Raw genomic sequence first — 16,063 nt, forward strand, 5'->3', positions numbered from 1 at the left:
TGTTTACAGGCTGACACATTGTAACTTGTAGATTAATATCATCTCTCGTCAAGATCACAGCCAGGGCTATGTGTCTGTGATCTGGTCCTTTGGGGAACAGAGGCGTCATGCAGGGGAAAGCCTGTCATTTCTGCATTCCTACAGAAGCAATGAGCTCCTGTAACTCGGGAGTACCTGGGGCTACTGAAACTGTAGAATTGGGCAGACTACTATAAAACTTCCACCTTCAGCAAACTACAAGGCTCAGACCCAAGAGATGGGTTGCACGTGTTAAAAGCTGAAAGAGGAGGTAAGCAGCCTTAGAGCGATTCCGAAAGAAAAGCAAATGACAGGTGAGCATATTCTAGGTCAGCACATCAGCAGCAAAGCTCAGGCAGATCACAAACAGCTGCCACAACAAATGACAGTAGATTGTTCATCACCGGGTCAAAGTTAGCCAAACGGCTGATACCTAATGTTCTCCATCATAGGGCTCTATGTCACTTATAGAGTGGAAAGGCACAGAGATGACAGGTGGGAGAAACAAACTGACCCTGTAACCACGTTGTCATTTAAAAGCTGCACCAATTCGAATGGTTGCTCAAGTGCTCATCTCACCAAGTACTCTTGGCCCAGATCACAGCAGCGTCCTTGTGCCTTGATCATCTCCTCCGCTGCCGCTCCTGATAGAGCTGTCCATGCTTCACCACAGAGCCCAACCCAATGCTTCCAGGGGCTCCCGTTTTTGCTCATTTTGTTTCAGTTTTGAAGCACACTGCTGTCTTCTCTATAAATCATTCAGGACCCGTTTTGAAAATATTATTAATATGAAAATCACATATGTATGGAAATGGCTATCACTCTGAATTGGGCCAGTCCAGGGCATTTCCTTTCATTATTTTCTTTTTCTTATTTTTCTTAAGTGAGAAGTGGGTAGGCAGAGAGACAGACTCTTGCATGTACTCCAACTGGGATGCACCGGCAAGCCCCTGTCTGGGTGATGCTCTGTCCCTCTGGGGCTGTTGCTTCATTGCTTAGCAACCAACCTATTTTAGTGCCTGAGACGAGGCTATGGAGCCATCCTCAGCACCCGGGCCAACTTGCTCCAACTGAGCCATGGCTGTGGGAGAACAGGGAGACAGAGGAAGGGAGAGGGGAGGGTTGGAGAAGCAGATGAGTGCTTCTCCTGTGTGCCCTGACAGGGAATCGAACCTGGGACTTGCACGCACCATGCCAATGCTCTACCACTGAGCCAACCAGGCAGGGCCTGTTATTTTCTTTTCCTAGGGAAAAAAAAGGTAAATATGTACGTATAGAGATTCTGATTCTCCCTTTATATGTCCATTGCTTTTTTATGCCCCCCATAGGGAAAAAAAATTGGTAATTAAATAGCCAGCAATATAAGGAATTTACTTTTCTAACCAAACATTAACAGCTATATTTCTATATTTTTCTTGTTGAAATTCTACCTATCTCTTTAAGGCCTAATTGGGATGACATTTTTCCTGACCCCCAATGCCTGTACTCAAGGAATATGATTTTTCTCTATTCTGAACGTCCATCGTACTTAGACTGTAATAGATGCTAGGAGACATTTCGTTTCATGTTATAGTTGTTTGTGCATTTATTCTTTCCTCCCTAATAATTTATGAGGGTGCCGGTTATGATACTCGGTGGATACTTTATGCAGTAAAGTCTGTAGGTGGATGAAAGGGTGGAGGGAAAGAGGGAGTAAGGAAGGAAGAGTGGGTTTCCTTTCCTTTCCTTAAACGAGTGGCAGATTATATTCCCTGTGTATAAGCAGCACAGAGAAGGTGAACTGAAGGATCAGTTCCTGCTTCATTGCTAATGATTGGGTGATTAATCAACAGACAGTTTGGGGGAAACTGCTAGGTGCAATCCACTGCGATAAGCATCTGAGCGCTCTGGTATAGTTCATGTGCTTTCTCTATTGGTTTGCTCTTTAATGTCGGTTTCACATATATAATTTATGTGGGAGCTTTTTCCACTATTTTGTAACATTATTCATAGTTTTGTTTGTTGCCTTTTCTGTATTTTCCAGTAGTATAGACATTGTCGTGAGACTTTCAATCTCATGGACCAAAAAAAAAAAAAAAAAAAAAAAAAAAAATTCATCTTAGTACCTCACCGCATTTTGTAGGACAGAAGCAAGCATAATGCATGGCTAATGTACAAAACCAAGGACATTTAAAATAAAAAAATCTATTCACTGGCTTTGGCATTGTATCCAAAGATAATCAACGGCAAGGTCTGTGGCAGTTGAAATACTGAAGAGTATGCTTATTTTAGTTGTTTTCTGAGCCATGCTTTTCTGAAATCCTTTGAAATACTCAAGTTACCAATTATGTAAATGCAAATCATTTAAAATCCCAAGAGGTTGGTTGTACATGTTATGAAAATATCATGTTTATGATAGATAAAAGTAAGTATTGCCTATTTTCTACATTTGTAGCTTAATATGGATTAAGTTTTTAGTGCCTTGAAGTAATATTACTATTGTACTCTGTGGTTGTACTTTTATCACGTATTTCAATCTTCCTAAAGTTCCTATAATTGAGTTTGTTTGATAATATACCTTTATATTACTACAAGACTTGATAGTTTGCAAAATATGAGGTTTATAATGGAGATAGAAAGTAGAGTTACTACCTGGCAGGGAGGATAAGAAGAAAGTGAAATATAGAAAACTGATTTAATCTCACTACTGCAGTTTTGTAAAATATAATTTGTTTTTCCCCTAGCACAGCAGAGTTTCATGCTGATAACAAGCTACTGAATTAATAAATCCATTGCAACTATTGAGACTTTTCCTTTAATAACATAACGAATGCTGAGCATTAAGAAGAGACAAGGAAAGGAGTTCTTTGTACAGATGTTCCCTCTAGCTGATCTATATCCCTAAGCATAAGAAAAATACCACATCATACCCCAGGCCATATCAATGTGAAACTAATTTGTGCATCTCAATTAGAATACTGTATTTTCCACACAAAAGTAGGCTGTTTCCTGGAACATATTTGCTTCTTTTCCAATTGGAAAGACATTGAGGGGTCTATTTTGTTATCTTTACATGTGCTTAGCCTCAATTACAGTTAATGGGAGTTGTGTATCTATAGTCACAGTAGCCTCTGAACTACTTTAATGTTATTACTTTCCACTACAGTCCTCATTAAAATACTCTCGTATCTTTCACTCACCTGAATGACCACCATAATCTGGGTGTCTATTTACTTTGCATGGATTTATTTGCATGTAATGAAGGATATAGATGACACAGCATGGCCTGTTTCTAGTTTGAAGAATATTATGTCATTGAGATTTGAAAAGGGCTAGAACTATTTGTTAGGTGGAGGTAATTGATTGGCGTCTTGACATGCATTTTTGCACAGCACCCTTGTATGCAATTCTATTGGCATCAAAGAATATTTGATATAGTTTAATACTCATGGTGTCTAGTGGAAGCCAATTTTGTAAAACAGACCAGAAAATTAGATTTACAAACTGGAAACACTACTCTTTATCAACAACCAACAGAACAATACATTTAATGCCAATTATTCATATAGTTTTCAAGGCAAAAATAATGAGACTTGGAGTATTATAAAATCTGTCGGGAGAATGGGCGATGCTATTTTTCTTACAGCTGGCTTCTGTTGTATTTCTGGAAAAAAAGTGATCTGCTGGTAGAAAAAGGATAAGAAGACAGGGAAGAAGGCTTTTTGAAATCTTGAAGAAAATGATGAACCTGAGGACTTTTTAAAACATTGTTAGGGACTTTAGAGTCACCTGACTCTTTGGCACTCAACAGATAGCCATCTGCCTCGCCTTGCAAGGACAGCCGAATCATTACCCATGGGATTTGTTTTTCTTTTTCTTTTTTTCTTTTTTTTTATAAATAAATTTTTATTTTAATGGGGTGACATCAATAAATCAGGGCACATACATTCAAAGAAAACATTTCCAGGTTATCTTGTCATTTAGTTCTGTTGCATACACATCACCCAAAGAGAGATCGTCCTCTGTCACCCTCTATCCAGTCTTCTTTGTACCCCTCCCCCTCCCCTCTCCCTCTCCCTCTCCCTCCTTCCCTCCCCCCATCCCCTGCAACCACCACACTCCTGTCCATGTCTCTTAGTCCCGCTCTTATGTCCCACCAATGTATGGAATCCTGCAGTTCTTGTTTTTTTCTGATTCACTTATTTCACTCCGCATAATGTTATCAAGATTCCACCATTCTGTTGTAAGTGATCTGATGTCATCATTTCTTCTAGCTGAATAGTATACCATGGTGTATATGTGCCCCATCTTCTTTATCCAGTCTTCTATTTTTTTTACAGTGATTAAAAGCCTTTAAGCAAACTCTTGGCCAATACAGCAAGAATCCATAAAAGAATAGTGTCCTTAACATGTTCACCAAGTCCAAGTTGGCCCCATCACCATGCCAAATCCCTGAAAAATGCAACCCAACCACAGTTCAGTCTGTTAGGAGCTGTCACAGGGAGCAGGAGTCCAGGAAAAGTCCACATCCAGGAAAAGTCCGCATGGCACTGGAATTGTCACCATTCTATACTTTGCAGCTCATGTCCAAGTCCCAATGACTGCTGCTTCTAGCTGGTAATGGTTCAGGTAGACTGGAAAAGCCATCTGCAGCATGCGTGGATATGGAGCTTCTGTTCTCCTCTGCCTGGAGAGATGAGACCAGGTTGCTTTTCCCTGGAGCTCTGCGACTGTGGCCTGGTAAAGAGAACCTTGGGATACACTAAGCTGGGTGGCAAAGGTAGATTCATAATAGAAGTTGGCAAAAGGGGGAAAGAGAGCTCTAAATTAGGAGTAGGTCCCAGCCTGAAATATGAGTGGGACATTGAGGTAGGAGGGATAAAGTAAACACTATATATTAAGCAAAGCAGCAGAAAATAGGACTATCAACACCCACAACAGAGATCTTTGAGGGAAGAATAAAAAACCTGACTATTCAGGCAAAACATAGTTAAGTGGCCCTTGTGCGAATGAGATCAGTTTACCTGCTTCTTGGAAGAAATACCCTAGGCTCGTCCACAGTGTCGTAGATGGGGTCAACAGCCCTGGGCACCTTCAGCCTTCAGTGGCAAACCCCAGCTTTCTGGGCAAGGTTAGGTCATAGGTGGCTGGAGCAGGGCTGGAAGAGACTGAACCCTCCTTTAGAGGAGCGAGAGGGAAGCCTACCTTCCAGTGTCCCTGTTTCCTCACAGCAGAGGCTTGTAAGCCTGGCAGGCTTTAGCTCAATGACCTTCCTTTCCACTATTGAAGCAGGATCCGGATGGCATCCTATGAGACCCCTTTGGGGCGTTGGAGCCTTTAAGGCTGTATCCTAAAAGCTGGTAGTTCCCTTTATCTCTATTAGGCTTTTTCTGCCTCTAGGTATCTTAAAAGCCATGCTCAGAAGATCTCGCTGAGGGGTTTGAGGATCCCCATCCGCCTATATAAATCTTTTCCATATATCTGGAGCTATTTGGAAAAAGACAAAACAGTGTTATTAGCTGGATATAATAAAGAAGGTAGTAGTTTGCAGGCGAAAAAGATTTGGTATCTCCTGTTCATCAGTATTCCAAAGAAATGTAAATTTTTTTAAGTAAAAAACATGATATGGTAGACCCGTAGGAGTTCCAGGATATGACTATCCCCTCTTAAATTTTTTTTAATTGACCTTAAAATGTTTTCTGAGTACACTTTAATAATACCTTAACTTTAAAGATTGTAAGTATGACAAAATACAGTAAATGCTTTCGCTCCATATGCAGGAGCATTTTCAGTTTAGCCAGTTTAGGAAATCCAATAATAGAACAATGCATACAGACAATGAGCTATAGCATGCTTAGCAGCCTCTCCTGTTCTGACAGAGGTTACTATAAATCCGGAATATGTATCCACTGTAATGTGGACATACGACATAATGTTTGCCAAATGAAGGTATATGAGTAACCTCCATCTGCCAAAGTTGTCCTGGTAGGGGTCCTTGAGGGTTAACTCCAAATGAGGGGGCAGTATAGGACCCCTTGGACGGATTTCCCAATCTGCTGTGCCGCTTCCTGAGAAAGTTGAAACTGTTTACACTGGGCTGCAGTGTTCTGGTGATGAATAGTATGAGACTGACTTGCTCGGTCTGTCATGGTTGCTCCATATAATTTTCTTTTGGGTAGCTTGATCAACAAGGGCATTCCTAGGCCCTGGCCGGTTGGCTCAGTGGTAGAGCATTGGCCTGGTGTGCAGGATTCCCAAGTTTGATTCCCAGTCAGAGCACACAGAAGAAGTGCCCATCTACCTCTCCACTTCTCCCCCTCTCCTTCCTCTCTGTCTCTCTCTTCCCCTCCCGCAGCCAAGGCTCCACCAGAGCAAAGCCACCCCGGGTACTAAGGATGGCCCCATGGCCTCTGCCTCAGGTGCTAGAATGGCTCTGGTTGCAACAGAGCAACATCGCAGATGGGCAGAGCATTCCCCCCCCGGTAGGCATGCCAGGCGGATCCCGGTCTGGCGCATGCGGGAGTCTGTCTGACTGCCTCCCCATTTCCATCTTCAGAAAAGTACAAAAAATAAGTAAATAAAAGAAAAAATACAACTAAAAAAAAAAAAAAAGAAAGAAAGAAAAGAGAAGAAAAAAAAAAGAAAAGAAAAAGAAAAAAAAGGGCATTCCCTTGTGCTAAAGCTTCAGGGAGCATGGAGTGAGCTCGAGTATGTCCTATGAAACATGGAGCTATATGTTGACATATATGTCTTTGAAGAAGGAGGAACTGCTGAAATAGTTCATCACCATTTGTCCCTCAGACAGCAGTCTTTATAGTGGAAACATCATAAGTAAATATTTGCTGTCTGTCTATAGATTAAAGGGGGAATATGGCAAATGCTGAAAAGCCATGATCTTTGTGCCCCTCCCCTCCCTCAACCCCCTCACTCTCCTCCCCCCACCCTGTAACCCCAACACTGTTGTCCATGTCTCTGAGTCTCATCTTTATGTCCCACCTATGTATGGAATCATATAGTTCTTATTTTTTTCTGAATTACTTCTTTCGCTCAGTATAATGTTATCAAGGCCCATCCATGTTGTTGTAAAAGATTCTATGTCATCATTTCTTATGGCTGTGTAGTATTCCATAGTATATATATACCAAAGCTTTTTAATCCACTTGTCCTCTGATGGACACTTGGGCTGTTTCCAGATCTTTGCTATTGTGAACAATGCTGCCATAAACACGGGGGTGCATTTCTTCTTTTCAAACAGTGCTATGGTGTTCTTGGAGTATATTCCTAACAGTGGTATAGCTGGGTCAAAAGGCAGTTCAATTTTTAATTTCTTGAGGAATCTCCATACTGTTTTCCGAAGTGGCTGCACCAGTCTGCATTCCCACCAGCAGTGTAGGAGGGTTCCCTTTTCTCCACATCCTCGCCAGCACTTATTCTGTGTTGTTTTGTTGATGAGCACCATTCTGACTGGTGTGAGGTGATATCTCATTGTGGTTTTAATTTGCATTTCTCTAATCATTAATGATGTTGAACATTTTTTCATATGCCTATTGGCCATCTGGGTGTCCTCTTTGGAGAAGTGTCTATTCATTTCTTTTGCCCATTTTTGGATTGGATTGTTTGTTTTCCTGGTATTAAGCTTTACAAGTTCTTTATAAATTTTGGTTATTAACCCCTTATCAGACGCAATGTCAAATATATTCTCCCATTGTGTAGTTTGTCTTCTTATTCTGTTCTTATTGTCTTTAGCTGTGCAGAAGCTTTTTAGTTTGATAAAGTCCCATTTGTTTATCCTGTCTTTTATTTCACTTGCCTGTGGAGACAAATCAGCAAATATATTGCTGCAAGAGATGTCAGAGAGCTTAATGCCTATGTTTTCTTCTAAGATGCTTATGGTTTCACGGCTTACATTTAAGTCTTTTATCCATTTTGAGTTTATTTTTGTGAGTGGTGTAAGTTGATGCTCTAGTTTCATTTTTTTGCAGGTAGCTGTCCAATTTTCCCAACACCATTTGTTGAAGAGGCTATCTTTACTCCATTGTATTTCCTTACCTCCTTTGTCAAATATCAGTTGTCCATAGAGCTGTGGGTTAATTTCTGGGTTCTCTGTTCTGTTCCATTGATCTATGTGCCTGTTCTTATGCCAGTACCATGCTGTTTTGAGTACAATGGCCTTATAATATAACTTGATGTCCGGAAGTGTGATACCTCCCGCTTTATTCTTCCTTTTCAAGATTGCTGAGGCCATTTGTGTTCTCCTTTGGTTCCATATAAATTTTTGGAATATGTGTTCTCTATCTTTGAAGTAAGTCATTGGTATTTTAATTGGTATTGCATTGAATTTATAAATTGCTTTGGGTAATATAGACATTTTAATGATGTTTATTCTTCCTAACCATGAACACGGTATATGCCTCCACTTGTTCGTATCTTCCCTGATTTCTTTTATCAATGTTTTATAATTTTCCGAGTACAAGTCTTTAATCTCCTTGGTTAGATTTATGCCTAGGTACTTTATTTTTTTGGTTGCAATGGTAAAGGGGATTGATTCCTTGATTTCTCTTTCTGACAGTTCATTATTAGTGTATAAAAATGCCTCTGATTTCTGAGTATTGATTTTATATCCTGCCACCTTGCCAAATTCATTTATCAGGTCTAGTAGTTTTTTGACTGAGACTTTAGGGTTTTCTATATACAATGTCATATCATCTGCAAATAATGATAGTTTTACTTCTTCTTTTCCAATGCGGATGCCTTTTATTTCTTTTTCTTGTTTGATTGCTGTGGCTAGGACTTCCAGAACTATGTTGAATAAGAGTGGTGAAAGGGGGCACCCCTGCCTTGTTCCTGATCTTAAGGGGATTGCTTTTAATTTTTGCCCATTGAGTATGATGTTAGCTGTGGGTTTGTCATAGATGGCCTTTATCTTGTTGAGGTATGTTCCCTGTATTCCCACTTTACTGAGAGTTTTGATCATGAATGGGTGCTGGATTTTATCAAATGCTTTTTCTGCATCTATTGAAATTATCATGTGGTTTTTCTCCTTTCTTTTGTTTATGTGATGAACCACATTGATTGATTTGCGAATATTGTACCAGCCTTGCCTCCCAAGAATAAATCCCACTTCATTATAAACACGCCAATATTCACGTTGCACTTTGGTCACAGATTCAAATTTAGCCAGCCACAGACACACTGAACTTTCCTCTGTATCGTCCACATCTCCAGGATTTGTTTTTCAAGCTGTGTTTTTTTCCATAATGTTTTGTGGTGATAGCATGATGTAGAGATATTCAAAACATTCCCTAAAATACACGTTGGAAACAAAATTGCAAATTATAGAGGATTCTCTCTGCTGGGTATCCAAACATGCTGCGAGGCTGAAAAAATGCAGTCGGCAGGTTTTAGCACCAAAATAGGTAGAAAAATACTGAGGTGAATGGAACAGAATTGTCCGCTTGTATAGATGATTTATGATAAAAGAAGTATCATGAATCAGTGTAGAAATTCATGATTATTCAACAAATAGTGCTGGGACAACCCATTTCCTCTTTGTAAAAACAAAAATCAAGCAAGCAAGCAATGTGAAAACTTATCTGACATTGTCCATATTTAAAAAATCAAACTATCAGAAGAAGAGAGATAGTGTGAATGTGTATCAAACGTCTCTGGATAGAGAAAGACTTAATTTTGTGCCTGGCCAGGTGGTGGTACAGTGGATAGAACACAGAACTGGAACACAGAGGACCCAGGTTCAAAACCCCAAGGTCGGTGGCTTGAGCGTGGGATCATTGACATGACCTCATGGTCGCTGGCTTGAGCCCAAAGGTCGCTGGCTTGAAACCCAAAGTCACTGGCTTGAGCAAGTCACTCAATCTGCTGTAGCCCCCCCCCCAGTCATATCACATACGAAAAAACATGTTTAGTGTTAGGCTTTTTATAATAGAAAATAAAATTGGGAACAACTTAAATGTCCAGCAGTGAGATATGGTTAACCAAATCATGGTATATTTATATAATGTAAAAGAAAGTGGTCATTAAACATGTTTTTCAATATTGTGTTTCAGAAGTTTAATGGCATGGAAAATTTCTACAATAAAATGTTAAATGAAAAATTAGAACACCAAATTGTTCAGGAAGTTTGAGCTGAACATATTTCTTTTCTTTCAAAAAGTCATTACATGTATTCTGTTTTATTTTTGCTCAAAAAAAGAGAGAAAACTGATGGACATGGACAACAGTGTGGTGATTGTAGAGCAGGGGGAGGTGGAGGAGAATATGGGGGGATAAATGGTGATGGAAGGAGACTTGACTTGGGGGGGTGAACACACAATGCAGTGCACTGATGATGTGTTATAGAATTGGGCACCTGAAACCTGTATAATTTCGTTAACCAGGATCACCCCAGTAAATTCAATTAAAAGGCAGAAAAAGTTACTATTCTGATAAGAGTGAAGAGAATGAATCTGGTCAACTAATAGAGTAATTGGCTGACCTCCACCAAGATATTAAGTCTAAGCCTAATTCAGCTGCCACCTTCTAGTCATTCCTAGTGAGTAAGGAACTGTGTCAATTCAGGATTGTCCAAATCACAGAAAAAACAAACAACAAAACCAGCAGGATTGGTGGTAGTGCAGTGGATAGGGCATTGACCTGGGATGTTGAGGTCCCGCGTTCAAAACCCGAAGGTTGCTGGCTTGAGCACAGAGTTACTAGCTTGAGCGCAGGGTCATAGACATGATCCCAAGATCACTGGCTTGACCCAAGGTTGCCAGCTTGAGTAAAGGGCCACCAGCTTGGTGTAGGCCCTGCCTCTACTCCACTCTCCTCCATCAAGGCAGCTATCAGAAGCCATCAGTGAACAACTAAAGTGATGCAACTATGAGTTGATGCTTCTCATTTATCCCCCCACCCCACACAAAAACAAACAAAGAAACAATTTTAGAACCGTAGGGCACAAAGGAAAAATATGTAAGTCATATGAGAAGACTTCAGTATAACAGTCTAATATATCTTTATCAGTGTGTAGAAAGCAAACAGCTACTCAATAGACAGTTCCTGAAGCAGCCTCACATTTCCTCGGTTTTCTCAGCCTATGCTGGTCCAGCAGGCCTCTGCTCGCTTGTTGCGCTGGAAACAGTGCCTGTCCATCACTGGTCAATCTGCCACCTCCTGGCTTTTGAAGAGCTCTGGAGAAAACAAAGCTTACAGTAAATTACAGAGGGTTTCTTTTTATTTTATTTCCTAGCCAACTAATCTGCATTAAAATAGGACATTTTGTAACACAATGTAGAGTGTGTACCAGGCGTACTTGTTTTATGTTCCCCTACTGGGTGTGGATGGTGCATTGTGTTAGGTCACTGTTGATCTACAGCTATTGTACATGCCTCTGAAGCACCAGGAAGTAAACAAATCTTCTGTGGGCAGCAGATGGACCCCTAATCTGGGGGAAATGAATAATAGACAGGACTTTTTTTTATCACAGTTTTTCAGTTTCAACCTGACTTCCTCATGCGGTATACAAGATGCAGCCATGTACCGTTGGCCTCCACTCACTTTGAGGAATCATTGCCCATCCCGGGTTCCATACCACAAGCCTGAGTCCTTTGATCTCTCTCACTTCGTGTTTTGTTTCAGCCTTATCTATGATGTGTATACTTTGATGGCAGGGTTTGACAAATTGTCAGTAAACAGGAAATTAGTGGTGTGGGCTTAGCTGTAGATCTGAAACTTTGTGACATTCAGGTATTTAATGGGTGACTGTGCTTGCGTGAGTGAATTTCAGAGTGATGCAATAATGGGTTTAATTCATTCACTGCAGGATTCCGTTGGGAAGGTTTTTGAGATGAATGCCAAGTTAATTTATGCTCAGAAAGAGCCTAAAGCTTCTTCCTCTTAAGACAGTCGGGAAAGCTCTGACATTGTTTTGAACTGGTTAATGTGCTATTTGGAATACACAGGACCATGTTAAAGCCGGGCCATGCATTTATAGTCTCAGATATAGTGACAGACTGGGACATTGTTCTAATTTTAACCACCCTTCCTCCGTAGAACTATGTTCCTCTCCTCACCTTCACACGATGACCAGGTCACCCTCTGTCACAGCAGAATCCATTGACCTTGGCATGGTGCATATTTTATAAAGACAAGCCTGTGATGACCACAGAGAATCTGTCAGGATATGTGTAAAGCCAGTGGCCACCACAACGGCCAAGCAGATTTGCACTGGATTCGGGCAGACAGTAAAGGAACTGTGGAGCCAGAAAGGGGTGGGCCATTCCATTGATTAAAGTCTAATGGTGGACGAGCAAACAGGCAAGGAAGAACACTTCCCTTTCTCCCATCTCAGGCCCCCATCAGTCTCAGGGCTCTCCAGCCAAACAGGCCAGGCAGAAAATCAGGGCTCCCAAGCCCCAATTTGGTGTCTGGTTCTACAACCCAGACTCATTCTCTGGACTCATTCTCAGTACTCACCCTCTGGATTCTCTCTCTCTGCCCTCTCCCTCTGCATTCTGGACTCATCACTCTCCTACCAAAACCAGCTGGGGGAAAAAACCCTTTTCCAGCAAACAACGGCCCCTCCCAAGCAGAAAGGCAAACCACAATTTGCAGTCTGCTGCCCTGAAGACAAGCACCCTCAGCCTTCCACAGACCATACACACATGATGCTGCCCTAATACAAGTGAGCAAACCTAAAAAACACTTATTAAAAACTTGTTTACCCAACAGTATGCATGCCCAGCTGTGGTGGATTTGTAAAGGAGACCATGGGACTAACATCTCAGGCTGTACTGCTGTATTAATCCTTGTATTTACAAACAGCAGACCACCTTAATGAATTCCCAGGCCCTGAGGATATACTGGAATCTCTAGGCTTTCTTAATCGCTGTAATATGTTGCCTCATGTATTAATGAAATGGAAGCAGAGGAAGATTATGACAAATCACGTTCCCCTATCCTCTAATGAAATGCTTTTGCCTGTGTCTTCCTGCACAATATCCCCTACAAGTACACAGGCACAGACAGACGCCTCCCCTGTCTTCCTCTCTCTGATTTCCAAAAAGACAACAGGCACATTGGAAAGGAGAGCCATAAACAAAGCCTGGAAAATGCATACATTTTAAACTATTGACTGCTCGGAGAAAAGGCTCTTGTCCCCACCATGTCAACCACTCTAGTGTCAATAACGCTGGGAGAGTCAGACTGGTTAGAAAAGTGCATCCGGTTCCACCCAGGTCTCCTGCAGCTCTCACATCCGGTCACGTGTGCATCAGCTTCTTCCATATATGTTTCCAAAATGAAAATGCAGTCACCAGAATGATTCCATTAGCTCTAACAGCAATAATATCTGAATTTACTCCTTTCTCATAAGTATGATGCCAATTATGTGCTCTGACCTTGTGAGGGTCAGACCACTGATTTTTGCCCATTAATATTTAATCCCATAAATATAGAAATTTGTATTTCAAAACATGCAGTGATTTTTCATCTCTGCTTAAAAGCTGGTGTAAATCCAAGCATGAAATGTCATCATTAGGTTGCAAGCAATTAAAATGTGAAAAAGATGAATACATAAATTCTAATATTATATATACATATAACCTATTATCCTCAAAATTACACTGTGCCCTGATCTATAAAAGTCTAGAGTATAAATATATATTTTGTACCCCGAAGAGCTTTCAGATAAGTACAGAGAACTGTAAATAAATCACAATCCAGATCAGTCATTACTGTCATTGTTTCTAATGGCATTATTTTCATTAACAAGGTTGTAGGTTGATATTTTAAAAACATTAACTGGTGATCTCTATAGAATTGCTTCCTCTTACAATTATCGCATGAACACAGGACTGATTAGGCCTCAAAAAATTAAAATAGAGAAGGAAATAAGGAAAGGGGAAGAAAGGGAGAGAATGTAGAATACTTCTCTTTTGTCAATGCCAAGAACTGATTTGGACCCAGAACCTGTGTATATGTTGATTCCAAAAGCTTTAGTGTCCTTTTCTCTGTTCACAGGGATGTGAAAGTTTATTTTCTCATACCAAATGCTACCAATAAATTGCAGGTTGATATGAATCCACCTGTCACATCACTTAATGTGAAGCAGGGTTTTTGCAGGTGGCACTGCTCTTGAATCCACTGAGCAGTGAGCGACAGTACGGTATACCAGCGGAACTCCCAGAGTGAGTGTGATTGCCTATTTGACTTTAGTGTGTATGCCCCTTTCTGAGCTGGGACAATCCTCTGTGATTGGTACTGTCGTTCTCACATCCAGTAGCTTTACCACTGAATGCTTATGTGCTAGCAAATGCAGTGGGAACCGTTATATTATAATCTCACTTTTAAATGTTTTCTAAGAAGTCCCAAACCAATCTGTATGTAAATCAGTGACATCTAAGTAATAAGCCCTTTATCCAGGAATGTTATCTTCACATTTTTAGCTGAATTGTGATCCACATCACAGCTAAATATTGGCTATTTTAAATATGTTTAAAAGAATACCGAAATAATCCATCATTCTGATAAAGCTCTGAAAAGAGAAAATGCCTCTTCATTTCTCACCTTTCAGAGATGTTATTGCATATAAGGCACTTTAAGCTTATTTATATTTATTGACTTTAGAGAGAAGGAAAAGATGAGCAGGAAACATCAACTCATAGTATGTAGTTGCTTCTTGTATGTGTCTCGACCAGGCAAGTCTGGGATTTCGAACCAGTGACCTCAGCATTTCAGGTTGATGCTTTATCCACTGAGCCACCACAGGTCAGGCCAGCACTTTAAGCTTATAGCTGCTTGGTTCCATGCCCTCAGACCAGGGTGTTAATGAGGCCACGGTCATGGAGGCCAGTTAGCTTTCTCTGCTCTGCATACTGACCATAGACTACCAGGACTCAATCAAGAGACACTGGCACAGATGGAAAAGATAACAGAGCAAAATCTCAGCACTTCTCATGGCCAACCCTTCTCATGGGACAGACAAGATGTTTTTTTTTTCATGTCATCATTTTAGGGAGGACATGAATAGCAGTTTGGGAGGCCCTAACATTCACCTCTGAACAAAGCAGGTCTGACATTTCGGCATTCACTTTGCATTATAATCCTATCATACCATTGATTTGCTGTATAACCTTCATCAGTAAAGCAGAGATAATAGGACCGAATGAAATGGGTTTACCTCCTGCGATGTTGTGTGAATTAGCAAATTAAGGAGTGTAAAGTATTAGCATTTACTTAAGTGCTGGTGGTTGTCGTTATTTCTAGGGACAGCGGTTCATTCTAGATACAGAGTCTAAGTATATTACATTTTTTTCAGAGAGGGATTTTCACCCACATCAATTGCATTTCAGCTGCACATAAAACAGAGGTGATAATAACACAGCGATCCTCCCAATGCAGGGCTGTAAACCGTTTTCCTATTAAAGCTAAAAATATTTTCAGCAACTTTCAATACTTTAAAGCTTTGCTTCCCAAGCCTTGTGCCAACAGTTACCTCCACAGTGATTATTTTTCCCGTGACAGTTGCGGGGAAAGGGACTGATTCATGATTCATTCCCATTATGACTCTGTAATGTATTGAATTTGTTTACATCATACAATCAGGCAAAGATTCGGTAGCTGGTTTGATTGTCACATATTGCAATCGTTGTAAAAAATATTCTTTCCTGTTCTGCCCATGTTGGTGTCCTCTGGAGATAGCCAATATCCAGACTGAAAACTCATGGGGAATTGACGTACATTCCAACAAAAGGCATTATACATAGATTCTTTCGATGTAAAATGTTGACCAAGAAATTTTGTTGTCACCTGCTATTTCCGAGGGGATTGTGCTTGAAAAAATTCTTCCATTTCTTGAATCACTTAGACTTCACTTACCAAGAAAAGTCATTTAGTGCTGATTGCAGAACTCTTGAACTGAGCCTGCCAGCTGCAACATGAACTCCTCAGATCTGGGCTCCTTGGTATTTACATATTCATTTGAAGTGATTTTTCAGGACTGTTTGAAACCCTCTCTTGACCTTACATCCTGTAATAGGGGAGATCTAAAGCTCACTATGTTTTTGGTTCT

The 16,063-nt window shown here is 40.6% G+C and overlaps 1 protein-coding gene across 3 annotated transcripts in view; it reads left to right on the top strand.

The window, feature by feature from the left end:
• Positions 1-16,063, top strand: part of DIAPH2 (diaphanous related formin 2) — a 1,004,885-nt gene that overhangs the window by 983,045 nt on the left and 5,777 nt on the right. The gene's annotated exons all lie outside the window — the stretch shown is intronic.

This window comes from Saccopteryx bilineata, chromosome X (assembly GCF_036850765.1).
Source record: "Saccopteryx bilineata isolate mSacBil1 chromosome X, mSacBil1_pri_phased_curated, whole genome shotgun sequence".
NCBI classification, from domain to species: Eukaryota; Metazoa; Chordata; class Mammalia; order Chiroptera; family Emballonuridae; genus Saccopteryx; species Saccopteryx bilineata.